We start from the raw sequence: 14,074 nt of genomic DNA on the forward strand, positions 1-14,074 counted from the left end.
AAATCAATGAAAGCAATAGCTATCCCCTTAGCCCAGCAATGTTCTACAATCTCGTATAAAGCCACATCCTGCCCTACACATTATCATAACACCAAAATTCAACCTATCCCTTTCTAATTACTCCAAAGCATCTGCTATAATGCCTAAAGAACCATCTTTAGAGCCACTGATATGGGTGAGATTCCTTGGTTGCTTAGTCTCACTAGAATCCCACTTCTTGTGGATAAAAGCCACAAATCCGTTAGTTTTTGTGTGGCTTAAAAATAATCCTATTTCCCTGCCTCAGAAGGGCTGTTCCAAGGCAAATCAAAGGTTCTGACACAATTCTCCAAGACCAGTCCTGAAGGACATAGCTGCCAGATTGGGCCTGCGGCAGTTGGTAAGTGAACCAACACGAGGGAAAAACCTACTTGATCTTGTCCTCACCAATCTACCTGTCGCAGATGCATCTGTCCATGACCGTATTGGTAGCAGTGACCACCGCACAGTCCTTGTGGAAATGAAGTCCCGTCTTCACAGTGAGGACACCTTCCATGGTGTGTGGCACTATCACTGTGCTAAATGGGATAGATTCCGAACAGACCTAGCCGCTCAAAACTAGGCATCCATGAGACACTGGGCTATCAGCAGCAGCAAAATTTTATTCCACCACAATCTGTAACCTCATGGCCTGGCATATCCCTCACTCTGCCATTGCTATCAAGCCAGGGGACCAACCCTGGTTTAATGAGGAGTGGAGAAGAGTTTGCCAGGAGCAGCACCATGCGTACCTAAAAATGAGGTACCAACTTTAGAAAGCTTCAACACAGGACTACATGCATGATAAAGAGCAGAAGCAGCATGCTATAGACAGAGCTAAGCGATTCCATAACCAACAAATCAGATCAAAGCTCTGCAGTCCTGCCACATCCAGTCATGAATGGTGGTGAATAATTAAACAACTAACGGGAGGTGGAGGTTCATGAATATCCCCACCCTTAATGATGGCAGAGCCCAACACACGAGTGCAAAAGACAAGGCTGAAGCATTTGCAACCATCTTCAGCCAGAAGTACCGAGTGGATGAGCCATCTCAGCCTCTTCTTGAGGTCCCCACCACCACAGAAGCAAGTCTTCAGCCAATTTCATTCACTCCACGTGATATCAAGAAACGGCTGAGCGCACTCGCTACAGCAAAGGCTATGGGCTGGCATCTTGGCTGTTGTGCTGAAGACTTGTGCTCCAGAGCTAGCCATGCCTCTAGCCAAGCTGTTCCAGTACAGCTACAACACTGGCATCTACCCGACAATGTGGAAACTGCCCAGGTATGTCCTGTCCACAAAACGCAGGACAAATCCAATCCGGCCAATTACCGCCCCATCAGTCTACTCTCAATCATCAGCAAAGTGGTGGAAGGTGTCATCAATAGTGCTATCAAGTGGCACTTACTCACCAATAATCTGCTCACTGATGCCCAGTTTGGGTTCTGCCAGGACCACTCGGCTCCAGACCTCATTACAGCCTTGGTCCAAACATGGACAAAAGAGCTGAATTCCACAGGTGAGGTGAGATGAGAGTTACTGCCCTTGACATCAAGGCAGCATTTGACCGAGTGTGGCATCAAGGACCCCCGTGGGAATCGGGGAAAAACTCTCCACTGGCTGGTGTCATACCTAGCACAAAGGAAGATGGTTGTGGTTGTTGGAGGCCAATCATCTCAGCCCCAGGATATTGCTGCAGGAGTTCCGTATGGCAGTATCCTAGACCCAACCATCTTCAACTGCTTCATCAATGACATTCCCTCCATCATATGCTCAGAAGTGGGGATGTTCGCTGATCAGTGCACAGTGTTCAGTTCCATTTGCAACTCGTCAGATAATGAAGCAGTCCATGCCCGCATGCAGCAAGACCTGGATGACATTCAGTCTTGGGCTGAGAAGTGTCAAGTAACATTCGCGCCACACAAGTGCCAGGCAATGACTATTTCCAACAAGAGAAAGTCCAACCACTGCTCCGTGAAATTCAACGGCATTAACCTCACCAAATCCCCCACCATTATAAAAGATGTAATAGTAGAGCACTTGGGAAACAGTGACAGGATCGGACAAAGTCAACATGGATTTACAAAAGGTAAATCGTGATTGACTAATCTACTGGAATTTTTTGAGGATGTAACTGGTAGAATAGATAAGGGAGAACTAGTAGATGTGGTGTATTTGGACTTTCAGAAGGCTTTCGATAAGGTCCCGCATAAGAGATTAGCATGTAAAGTTAAGGCACATGGGATTGGGGGCAAGGTACTGACTTGGATAAAGAACTGGTTGGCAGACAGGAAGCAAAGAGTTGGAATAAACGGCTCTTTTTCCGAGTGGCAGGCAGTGACTAGTGGGGTACCACAGGGATCGGTCCTAGGACCCCAGCTATTCACAATATATATAAATGATCCAGACGAGGGAACTAGATGTAATATCTCCAAGTTTGCAGACGACACAAAGCTGGGTGGGCGTGTGTGCTGTGAGGAGGATGCAGAGAAACTCCAGTATGATTTGGACAGGTTGGGTGATTGGGCAGATGCATGGCAGATGCAGTGTAATGTGGATAAATGCGAGGTTATCCACTTTGGTGGCAAAAACAGGAAGGCAGATTATTATCTGAACAGCAATAGATTGGGAGAAGGGGAAGTGCAACGAGACCTGGGTGTCCTTGTGCACCAGTCGCGGAAGGTAAGCATGCAGGTGCAGCAGGCGGTTAAGAAGGCAAATGGTATGTTGGCCTTCGTAGCGAGAGGGTTCGAGTACAAGAACAAGGATGTCTTGCTGCAGTTGTACAGGGCCTTGGTGAGACCACATCTTGAATATTATGTGCAGTTTTGGTCGCCTTATCTGAGGAAGGATGTTCTTGCCATGGAGGGAGTGCAGTGAAGATTCACCAGACTGATACCTGGGATGACAGGAATGATATATGAGGAGAGATTGGGTCGATTGGGCTTATACTCGCTGGAGTTTAGAAGAATGAGAGGGGATCTCATTGAAACTTATAAAATTCTAACAGGACTAGACAGACTGGATGCAGGAAGGATGTTCCCGATGGCCGGGGAGTCCAGAACCAGGGGTCACAGTCTAAGGATAAGGGGTAAGCCATTTAGGACAGGGATGAGGAGGAATTTCTTCACCCAGAGAGTGGTGAACCTGTGGAATTCTCTACCACAGAAGGCAGTGGAGGCCAATTCATTAAATATATTCAAGAAGGAGTTGGATATATTTCTTAAGGCTAAAGGGTTCAAGGGATATGGGGAGAAGGCAGGGACAGGGTACTGAATTTGGATGATCAGCCATGATCTCATTGAATGGCAGAGCAGGCTCGAGGGGCCGAATGGCCGACTCCTGCTCCTATCTTCTATATTTCTATGTTTCTATCATCATCCTGGGGGTCACCATTGACCGGAAACTTAACTGGACCAGCCACATAAATACTGTGGCTGCAAGAGCAGGTCAGGGGCTGGGTATTCTGTGGTGAGTGTTTCACCACCTGACTCCCCAAAGACTTTCTATCATCTACAAGGCACAAGTAAGGATTGTGATGGAATACTCTCCACTTGCCTGGATGAGTGCAGCTCCAACAACACTCAAGAACTTGACACCATCCAGGACAAAGCAGCCCACTTGATTGGCACCCCATCCACCACCTTAAACATTCACTCCTTCTACCACCGGCATACCATGGCTGCAGTGTGTACCATCTACAAATGCACTGCAGCAACTCACCGAGGCTTCTTCAGCAGCACCTCCCAAACCCGCGACTTCTACCACCTAGAAGGACAAGGGCAGCAGGTGCATGGAAACACCACCACCTCCAAGTTCCCCTCCAAGTCACACAGCATCCTGACTTGTAAATATATCGTCATTTCTTCATCACCGTTCGGTCAAAATCCTGGAACTCCCTCCCTAACAGCACTGTGGGAGTACCTTCACCACACGAACTGCAGCGGTTCAAGAAGGCAGCTCATCTCCACCTTCTCGAGCGCAATTAGGGATGGGCAGTAAATGCTGGCCTTGCCAGCGACGTCCGAGGAACGAAAAAAGAACACAACAGAATTCTACCTAAATATTTCACTAATTTGTTTTGGATCCTCTTAAACTTGGTGATGGATTTCTCCACATCATACACTTGGCTGACCCAAAATTTTTTTTTGACAGGATTTGTTTTGAATGCCACAGAAAAATTAATTGAAATGATTCCATGATGTTGCTTTGTTGTTATAATGGCATTCCTCATGTTCGTGTGGTTTCCAGGGACCAGTGAGCACAGGCTACCAATTGCATTGCTTTTTAAAAAAAAAGAAAACTATATGACCTTGCAGTCATGTGGTTACTGGGGTCTACCATAAAATCTGCCTTTGCAGGGATTGTTTCACGTCTGATTAAACCAATCCGAGTAGTCCTGTAATTAGTTACAACCAATAGTTGCTAGAGAGTGTCAGTCAATTAGAAAGGTCACATGATCACTGTTGATTTTGGAATGACTCAAAAGGGGGACAGCATTTGTTTTCATTTTTTTGACCCCCTGGCTGGTGCCTTTAGATCAGCTTTCAGGCCAGGTAGACTTTTTCTCTTGTAGGTTTGACCCAACAGTGAAAGTTTTGAGTTCTCTCTCATCATGTAGTGGCCCCTTCAGACACAAGGGGCTGGCTTTTCATTGAGGAGTCGGGTAGGAGGCGGGACTAAACTTTCGGGGTTGTAGTCCCGCCTCCACCAAGGTCTAGCCAACCCATGCGATTTTGACTTGATTGACCTTGTTGAGCCCGCTCAGCAGGCCAATTAAGGGCCACCCGGCAACAGGTGACGTCACAGATTGATATTTCATCTGTCAAGACCTTTTGACAGATGAAATATCAGTGTTTCACAGCTGTTTGAAGCTGTCAAACACTGACAATCTGTACTCCAAGTTAATTCCTTTCTCTCAGGATGATTTAGAGATCTCCCCAGAACAGAAAGCTGAATGCTGCAATTTTTGACAGCTCGCAGCCATTCTGCTTTCTGTGCCGGTGAGATGAGGGACTCCTGAGACCTGAAGGAAGGAAGGCTGTAAAGGTATGTAAAACTTCTTTAAACACTTTACACACACCAAACAGACTTACCTTTGCACTCATGCACCCATCACTCAACTGAACACCAGACATCTCGACCCCTCCAAGCCCTTCATCCCGACGGTCTGCCTCCTCTAACTTGGCGTGGTTTGGAGTCGTCGGGAATCCCACACTTCAACATTAAAAATAGGGATTCGGCTAAAAACCGCCTGTTAACTACCTGTTAACAGGCAGTTAATTGGCACTAATCCCCTTCCCACCTCAGGGAGGCGGGTCCCAGTGCAGGGCAGGTACCCGCCTCCTTTGAAACTGGCATGGAGGTGGTTTGGGGGCAGGATGGGTTCGTGCCTCCCGATTTCGGGATTTTAACCCCCCACACGCCTCCAATCCCGCCTCCGCGGCCCAATGAAAATCCTGCCCAAGGTATGGGAAGTTCCTTGTATGCTGGATTTTAGGCAGCTACCAGGAGCACTTGGCTTGATTTTTTTTTTTGTCTTAACCAAATGGCTCAGGATAAGAGTTCCAAGTTACACTGAAGAGGTATGTTCTTAGATCCCACACCAACCTTCTGAAAACATTGGATAACATGCAATAAAACAGTGGTAGCACTCTTGACTGTGAGTGAGAATGTCTTCTGTTGAGGCCCCACGACAGAGACTTGAGCACATAATCTATGCTGACAGTTCAGTGAAGTACTGAGGGAGTGCTGCACTGACTGGGGTTTTTAAAAATTCATTCTCGAGATGTGGGCGTCGCCAGAAGGGCCAGCATTTATTGCCCCGCCCTAATTGGCCTCGAAGGTGGTGGTGAGCCACCTTGTATAAGTGGCTTGCTAGGCCATTTCAGAGGGCTGTTAAGAGTCAACCACATTTGCTGTGGGTCTGGAGTCATATATGAGGTGAAGGATGAACCATCCGTGGCTAACTGAGGATGGTATCAAATTGAAAGAAAAGGCATACAATGTTGCGAAGATTAATGGTAGGCCAGAAGATTGGGACATTTTTAGAAATCAGCAAAGGATGACTAATAAAAATTATAAAGAGCGAGAGAATAGATTGAGAGTAAACTGGCAAAAAATGGAAAAACAGACAGTAAGAGCTTCTACAAGTATATAAAAAGGAAGAGCGTAGCTAACGTAAACGTTGGTCCCTTAGAGGATGAGACTGGGAAATTAATAATGGGAAACAAGGAAGTGGCAGAGACTTTGAACAAATATTTTGTATCTATCTTCATGGTAGAAGACACTAAAAGCATCCCAATAATAGTAACTAACCAAGGGGCAAAAGGGAGGGAGGAACTTAAAACAATCGCTAGAGAAAAAGTACTAGGCAAACTAATGGGACTAAAGGCTGACAAGTCCCCTGGACCTGATGGCCTGCATTCTAGGGTCTTAAAAGAGGTGGCTGCAGAGATAATGGACGCATTGGTTGTAATCTTCCAAAATTCCCTAGATTCTGGAAAGATCCCAGCGGATTGGAAAACTGCAAATGTAACGCCCCTACTCAAGAAAGGAGGGAGACAGAAAGCAGGAAACTATAGGCCGGTTAGCCTAACATCTGACATTGGGAAAATGCTGGAATCCATTATTAAGGGAGTAGTAGCAGGACATTTAGAGAATTATAATACAATCAAGCAGAGTCAACGTGGTTTTATGAAAGGGAAATCGTGTTTGACAAATTTATTAGAGTTCTTTGAGGATGTAACGAGCAGGGTGGATCAAGGGGAACCAGTAGATGTAGTGTATTTGGATTTCCAGAAGGCATTCGATAAGGTGCCAGATAAAAGGTTACTGCACAAGGTAAGAGCTCATGGTGTTGGGGGTAATATATTAGTATGGATAGAGGATTGGCTAACTAACAGAAAACAGAGAGTTGGGATAAATGGGTCATTTTCAGGTTGGCAAACTGTAACTAGCGGGGTGCCACAGGGATCAGTGCTGGGGCCTCAACTATTTACAATCTATATTAATGACTTGGATGAAGGGACTGAGTGTACTGTAGCTAAATTTGTTGATACAAAGATAGGTGGGAAAGCAAGTTGTGAGGAGGACACAGAGTCTGCAAAGGGATATAGATAGGTGAAGTGAGTGGGCAAAAATTTGGCAGATGGAGTATAATGTGGGAAAATGTGAGGTTATCCACTTTGGTAGAAAGAATAGAAAAGCAACATATTATTTAAATGGAGAGAGACTACAGAATGCTACGGTACAGAAGGACCTGGGGGTCCTCGTACATGAAACACAATGTTAGCATGCAGGTACAGCAAGTAATTAGGAAGGCAAATGGAATGTTGGTCGTTATTGCTAGGGGGATGGAGTATAAAAGTAGGGAAATCTTGCTACAACTGTATAAGGGCGTTGGTGAGACCACACCTGGGGTACTGTGTACAGTTTTGGTCATCTTATTTAAGGAGGGATATACTTGCATTGGAGGCAGTTCAGAGAAGGTTCACTCGGTTGATTCCTGAGATAAAAGGGTTGTCTTATGAGGAAAGGTTGAGCAGGTTGGGCCTATACTCATTGGAGTTTAGAAGAATGAGAGGTGACCTTATTGAAACAAGAAGATTTTGAGTGGGCTTGACAGGGCAGACGCCGAGAGGATGTTTCCCCTCGTGGGGGAATCTAGAGCGAGGGGCATAGTTTCAGGATATGAGGCCGCCCATTTAAGACAGAGATGAGGAGAAATTTCTTCTCATAGAGGGTCGTGAATCTTTGGAATTCTCTACTCCAGAGAGCTGTGGAGGCTGAGTCAGTGAATATATTCAAGGCTGAGATAGATAGATAGATATTTGAGCTACAGGGGAGTCCAGGGTTATGGGGAACAGGCAGGAAAGTGGAGTTGAGGCCAAGATCAGATCAGCCATGATCTTGGCTCGAGGGGCCGAATGGCCTACTCCTGCTCCTATTTCTTATGTTCTTAGGCCAGACCGGGTAAGGACAGCAGATTTCCTTCCCTAAAGGACATTAGTTAACCAGATGGGTTTTTACGACAATCGTCACCATCATCATTACTGATACTAGTATTTTTTATTCCAGATTCATTTAATTAATTAATTGAATTTAAATTCCCATGCTGTCATGGTGGGATTTGGACTCTCGTCTCTGGATCATTAGTCCAGGCCTCTGGATTATTAGACCAGTAACATGACCTCTATGTTACCGTACCCCCAGGTGCTGTCTTTTGGATGAAATGTCATAAACAAAGGTCCCGTTTGCCCTTGTAAAAGCTTCCATGGCACTCTTTTTGAATAAGAGCAAGGTAATTCTCCAGGAGTCTTGACCAACATATATTCCTCAACCAACATCACTAGAACAGATTATCTGGTCATTCATCTTTTCTGTTATGGGTCTTTGCTGTGTACAAATTGGCTAATGTGATAACCTACATTACAACAGTGACCACACTTCAAAAGTGTACTGTATTGGTTGTGATATGTTTGGGATCATTCTGAGGAAGTGAAAGGTGCTATAATAGTGTAAGTTTGTTCTTTATGTGAAAGGCTTTGCGATGCTTCTGAAATGTGATTAGGAGTTCGAAAAGTCTTGTATGTGGCTGGTGAACAAATGAGAATGTTTTACCTACCTTAAATATTGTTTTCCTCATTTGAATGCAGCCTTCACATACATAGCTGCTCCCATAACTTCCCCGTTGTGTTTCTCTCTGTTCCATATGTTGTGTCCGTGTATAATAAGACACAGACTGCAGGAGAACGGTACAACAGGTGTTTACTCAACGTGGCTCACACGGGAACTGATCTGTACAGATTACTACTCAGTGCTATATACAGGTGTGGTCACTGCCGGTACTGCAGTATACATGAGCTGTAAAAGATAGTTCCCCCCTTAAAGGTATATACATTACAATTCCTCCCCTTTTAGATTAACAGTACCATAACACTCATTCAACAATTAAATATCAAACTAATTACAATAAACACTTTTAACATGCACCATTAGCTGAAAATAGTCTATTTATATATTCAGTCTTTGGGGAGGCTTCCTGATCCTTTCTGGATAGCGCCTTTCCCGAGTGTCTTGCTCTTGGTGCGGAGGCGATTCTGGCCCCCTGTCGTCGGTTGGTTCATCAGCTTCCGATGCTACTGTTTCTGGGGTAGATGCAACCTGTACGTCGGGTTCATCAGCAGGTACGTATGGGCGAGGCATGGGGTTGACTTGTTCCTGTGACTCTAGGATCTGGTCAGCATGGCGTCTCACGATGCTGTCCACTGTGTACATTAGTGGGCCCTGCCGTGTGCATATCGTTCCTGGCTGCCATTTTTCTGTTCGGTAGTCGCGGACCAAGACTGGTTGCCCTACATTGAAGCTCCTTGTTGGCTTCTCATGGATGTGCTGGAATTGCTTACTCTCAACATCTCTTTGTACGTTTGGTCTGAGCAAATCCAGGCGAGATCTTAACCTTCGGTTAAAGAACATCATGGCTGGGGCCTGGTTGGTGACTGCATGTGTCGCATTCCGGTAGGCGAACAGGAAATTGTCCACCTTGTGCTGCAGTGGAATGTTGTCATTGTACATAGCCTTTATTGCCTTCTTAAAGGTTTGTACGAACCTCTCAGCCAATCCATTTGTGGCTGGATGATACAGGGCGGATGTGTAATGCCTTACCCCATTCTTTTTCAAGAACCTCCGGAACTCTTCGGACACAAACTGTGGTCCGTTGTTGGAGCAAATCTGTTCTGGCAAGCCATTCCTGGCAAAAATGGTCCGTAGGACTGCAATAGTTTTCTCCGTGGTGGTGGAGGATATTTTGATGACCTCAGGCCATTTCGAGTGCGCATCCACGGCTATTAAAAACATTGAGTCCATGAATGGACCAGCAAAATCAATATGCACCCATTGCCATGGAGATGAGGGCCACTCCCATGGGTGTAGAGGGGCCTGTGGTGGTGCATTTTGGACTTTCTGGCATCCTGAGCAACTCTTGGTCAGGTCCTCGATTTGTTTATCGATTCCTGGCCACCACACATAAGCCCTGGCTAGGCTTTTCATTTTTACCCCTCCCAGATGACCCTCATGAAGCTCATTGAGCACTCTATCCCTTAACTTGTGTGGAATTACCACTCGGGATCCACACATCAAGGTCCCCCGGCACACTGACAGCTGTTCTCTCCTTGTCGAGAATGCTGGCAACAGTGAGTCGCCATGTGCTGGCCATCCCTTCACCGTCAAATCATATACCCGAGACAGTGTCGGGTCATTTCGGGTTTCCTTTTCGATACAAGCGTTAGTTACCGGTAGGTATTCAACTATAGTCGAATGGAATATTTCGACAAGATCCACTGCTGGTGCTTCCTCCGCAGTAGGCAGTGGCAGGCGTGATAGTCCATCAGCATTTCCATGCTGTTTCGTGCCCTTATATTCAATCTCATAGTGGTGCGCCCCTAGAAAAAGTGACCATCTTTGTAGTCGTTGCGCAGTCATCACCGGAACGCCCTTCTTCGGTTTAAAAATGGAGACGAGGCTGGTGATCAGTCAGCAAGGTGAATTTCTGCCCGTGCAGATAGTGATTGAACTTTTTCACTCCCCACACTAGGCTGAGGGCCTCCCTGTCAATCTGGGCGTAGTTACGCTCGGCTGAGGTTAGTGATCGTGACGCAAAGGCTATTGGCCTCTCGGAGCCGTCCGAGAATTTGTGCGACAGCACCGCTCACATGCCAACCGAATTGGTAATGCTGGGTTGTAATGGGCCAATACCTCTTTCGATGTGATTTAGTGCTTTGCTCTTCTGGAAAGCTCGTCTACATTCGTCACTCCACTTCCATGGCACCCCAGTTTGCAGTAGGGTGTTCAGTGGGTGTAGTATTGTAGACAAATTTGGCAAGAACTTATGGTAGTAGTTTACCAGCCCGAGGAACGACCTCCGTTGTGACACATTTTCCGGTGCTGGAGCCTTGACTACTGCCTCAATCTTCTCTGGGGACTTATGTAACCCCTCTTTATCGATAACGTGGCCACAATACGAGATCTGTTTTCTAAAAAACTTGCATTTGGGGCGGTTAGCTCGGAGCCCATATTCCTGCAATCTAGTGAGCACCTGCTCCAGGTTGGCAAGGTGATCACTGTCATTTTCGCCCGTGACCAGGATGTCGGCCAAATAACACTGGGTCCCTGGGATCCCATGCAGGACTTGTTTCATTGCCCCCTGCCAAATAGCCGGAGCTGATGCTACCCCGAATACCAGCCGGTTATATTGGTAGAGACCTTTATGGGTGTTGATTGTGAGGTATTTTTTTGATGCTTCTTCTACCTCCATTTGCAGATACGCCTGGGCCAGATCAATCTTAGTGAAGCGTTTCCCTCCAGATAGCGAGGCGAAAATATCTTCAATCCGCGGAAGTGGATATTGTACGGTGTGAAGATATTGTTCACTGTTACCTTAAAGCCCCCACAGATGCGAACCTTCCTTGGTTCCCCAGGCATGCTGCTCAACGACTTTTTCATCACGGGGACGATGGGTGTAGCCCACTCGCTCCAGTCTACCTTGGACAGTACACCTGAACGTTCCAGACTCTCCAGCTCTGCTTCGACGGCTGGGCGGATCGCATAAGGTACCGGTCTGGCCTTAAAAAATTTTGGGCTTGCGTTTTCTTCAATTTTAATCGTCGCTGTCATGCCTGTTAGTGTTCCGAGTCCTTGCTGGAACACTTCTTTCGCGTCAGTTAGGATCTTTGACAGTCGCCCAGGTGTGACGTCGTCATCCTTTTTGTCAGCCACAGTCAGTGCCTGTATGGAATGCCAATCCAGTTGTATTTTCCGGATCCATTCACGTCCCAGTAATGGTGGTCCTCCATCTTGCAATACATACAGGTCTAGTTTTGGTGTTTCCTTACCGTTATATAGAACGGTCACCCTTATTTTTCCTTTGGGGTAGACTTTTTGCCCCGTGTACGTCTTCAAAATAATTTTTGTGTCTCTCAAGGGTATGTGTGAGAATAGCCGCTCGTAGTCCCGTCGGTTTATGACTGTTAGGGCTGATCCTGTGTCCAATTCCATCTTTACCTGGACTCCTGCTATCTTGAGAGTGACCCAAATGGTTCGGTGATCCTCCGTTGTGATCGCATTATGTAGTTTCAGACAACTCAGTTCCCTGCTTTTGGAGTCGTTATCACTCTTTTGTTCATCTGAACTATTCTCTGTCATCTTATGTACCTTCTTGTACTTTTCTTTGGTAGGTTTCTTATTGCTGGTTTTCTTTCCCAACCTGCAGACTCGTGCTATGTGTCCTACTTTTCCACACTGTCTGCACACTTTGTCTTTGAACCAGCAATCATTCTGGCCGTGTGTTGTTCTGCCGCAGCGATAGCACTTCTCTGTTCCATATGACATTTCGTTTGTGCCATATTCTTGCGGTCTCTGTTGTATCTCTGCAGCGCCCCGTGCTGCTGCTTCATATGATACTGCAATGCTGAAAGCCTTTTCCAGCGTAAGGTCCTTTTCAGATAAAAGCCATTTCTGGGTTCCTTCACTTTGAAGCCCACACACAAACTTGTCCCTTAAGGTATCTGCCAGTCCCGCTCCAAACTGGCAGTGTTTTGATAGTTTGCACAGTTCTGTTAAATACTCAGCATTGCTTTCATCCTTATGCTGGTTCCGTTTGTGAAACTTGAATCTTTCTGCTATCAGCAGCGGTGTGGAGTTTAAATGTTCCTGTAGTATCGTTACTATGTCTTCAAAACTCTCTTCCATTGGCTTCGTCGGGGTTACTAGTTTCGTAATAAACCATACGTCTTTGCACCCATTAAATTTAACAATACCGACGCTTTCTTGTCATCTGACACCTCATTTGCCTTGCAGTATACCTCTATTCGTTCGACATATGTAGTCCAATCTTCGACTTCATTGTCAAATGCGGTGATACTGCCACTCTTCGGCATTTTGGGTGTGGTTTAAAATGGCGTCTCCCAATGGCTTAAAATGGCGTCTCCCGCGCTTTCCTTCCTCCCCCGCTGCTGCCAACGCCGCTCCCGGCGGTTCTCGTGGCAATGGCGGCGCCCTGTAGGTTTCGCACGCTTCTCCTGCGCTGCTGCCAACGCCGCTCCCGGCGGTCCTCGTGGCAATGCTGGCGCCTTGCAGGTTTCTGCGCGTGTCTCTCTCTCCCTCTCTTCGACGCTGCTCGGCTCCTGAACACCGGCTGCACCCTGTGCACTCTGCCCTCTCTCTCTCTCTCTCTCTCTCTCTCTCCCCCCCGTCGACGCTGCTCGGCCCTTTGCTGTGCCGCTCGGTCGGGCTCTAGCCCGCCGCTGTCCGGGAAGGGTCTGCGCACTACCTGTTGCCAGCCCGTTTCGCTGGACCACCTCGACTGGAAAGCCAAGCCTGGCTCTCGACAGCCTCCCCCGCAATTCTCGAGTCTCTGCTGGATGACTGGGCGGTTGCCCGTGGTCGATGCCCGAGTCTCTGGCCTTGACCTCCAATCCACTGATCTCCAGGAACGAATCCCCGCGAGGTGATGCAGAGTTGCAGGTAGGTTCGAACTTGCCTTGTCGCCAATGTTGTGTCCGTGTATAATAAGACACAGACTGCAGGAGAATGGTACAACAGGTGTTTACTCAACGTGGCTCACACGGGAACTGATCTGTTCAGATTACTACTCAGTGCTATATACAGGTGTGGTCACTGCCGGTACTGCAGAATACATGAGCTGTAAAAGATAGTTCCCCCCTTAAAGGTATATACATTACACCATAGAGCTACTTACTTTGTGTGCTGGTGTGCTGAGGGTCTCAATTCCTTTCAAAGAATGAACTATTAAAGATTTAAAATTAGACCTGATATATGGTGTGGGAGGAGAAGAGATTACTTCAGAATGGCTAGTTAACTTGAAATTCTTATCGGCTCTGGTCATTGGGCCTCCTTTGATATGATGGCAACTTTTATTTTTGAACATGGAGGTTGAATTTTGTAAAGAATGACATTTAATATTTATGATTATGCCTATTTTCAGTGCACTTGAAGCTTTTTCCTGCTAGATGTTTTGATACACTGCCAGGTTACCAG

The 14,074-nt window shown here is 46.6% G+C and overlaps 1 protein-coding gene across 4 annotated transcripts in view; it reads left to right on the forward strand.

Annotated features, from left to right (window-relative positions):
* Window positions 1–14,074, forward strand: part of LOC147123467 (putative E3 ubiquitin-protein ligase HERC1) — a 491,571-nt gene that overhangs the window by 220,018 nt on the left and 257,479 nt on the right. The gene's annotated exons all lie outside the window — the stretch shown is intronic.

The sequence above is a fragment of the Somniosus microcephalus genome, chromosome 2, assembly GCF_052327205.1.
Source record: "Somniosus microcephalus isolate GS21.2 chromosome 2, FLI_Smic_1.0, whole genome shotgun sequence".
Classification (NCBI taxonomy): Eukaryota; Metazoa; Chordata; class Chondrichthyes; order Squaliformes; family Somniosidae; genus Somniosus; species Somniosus microcephalus.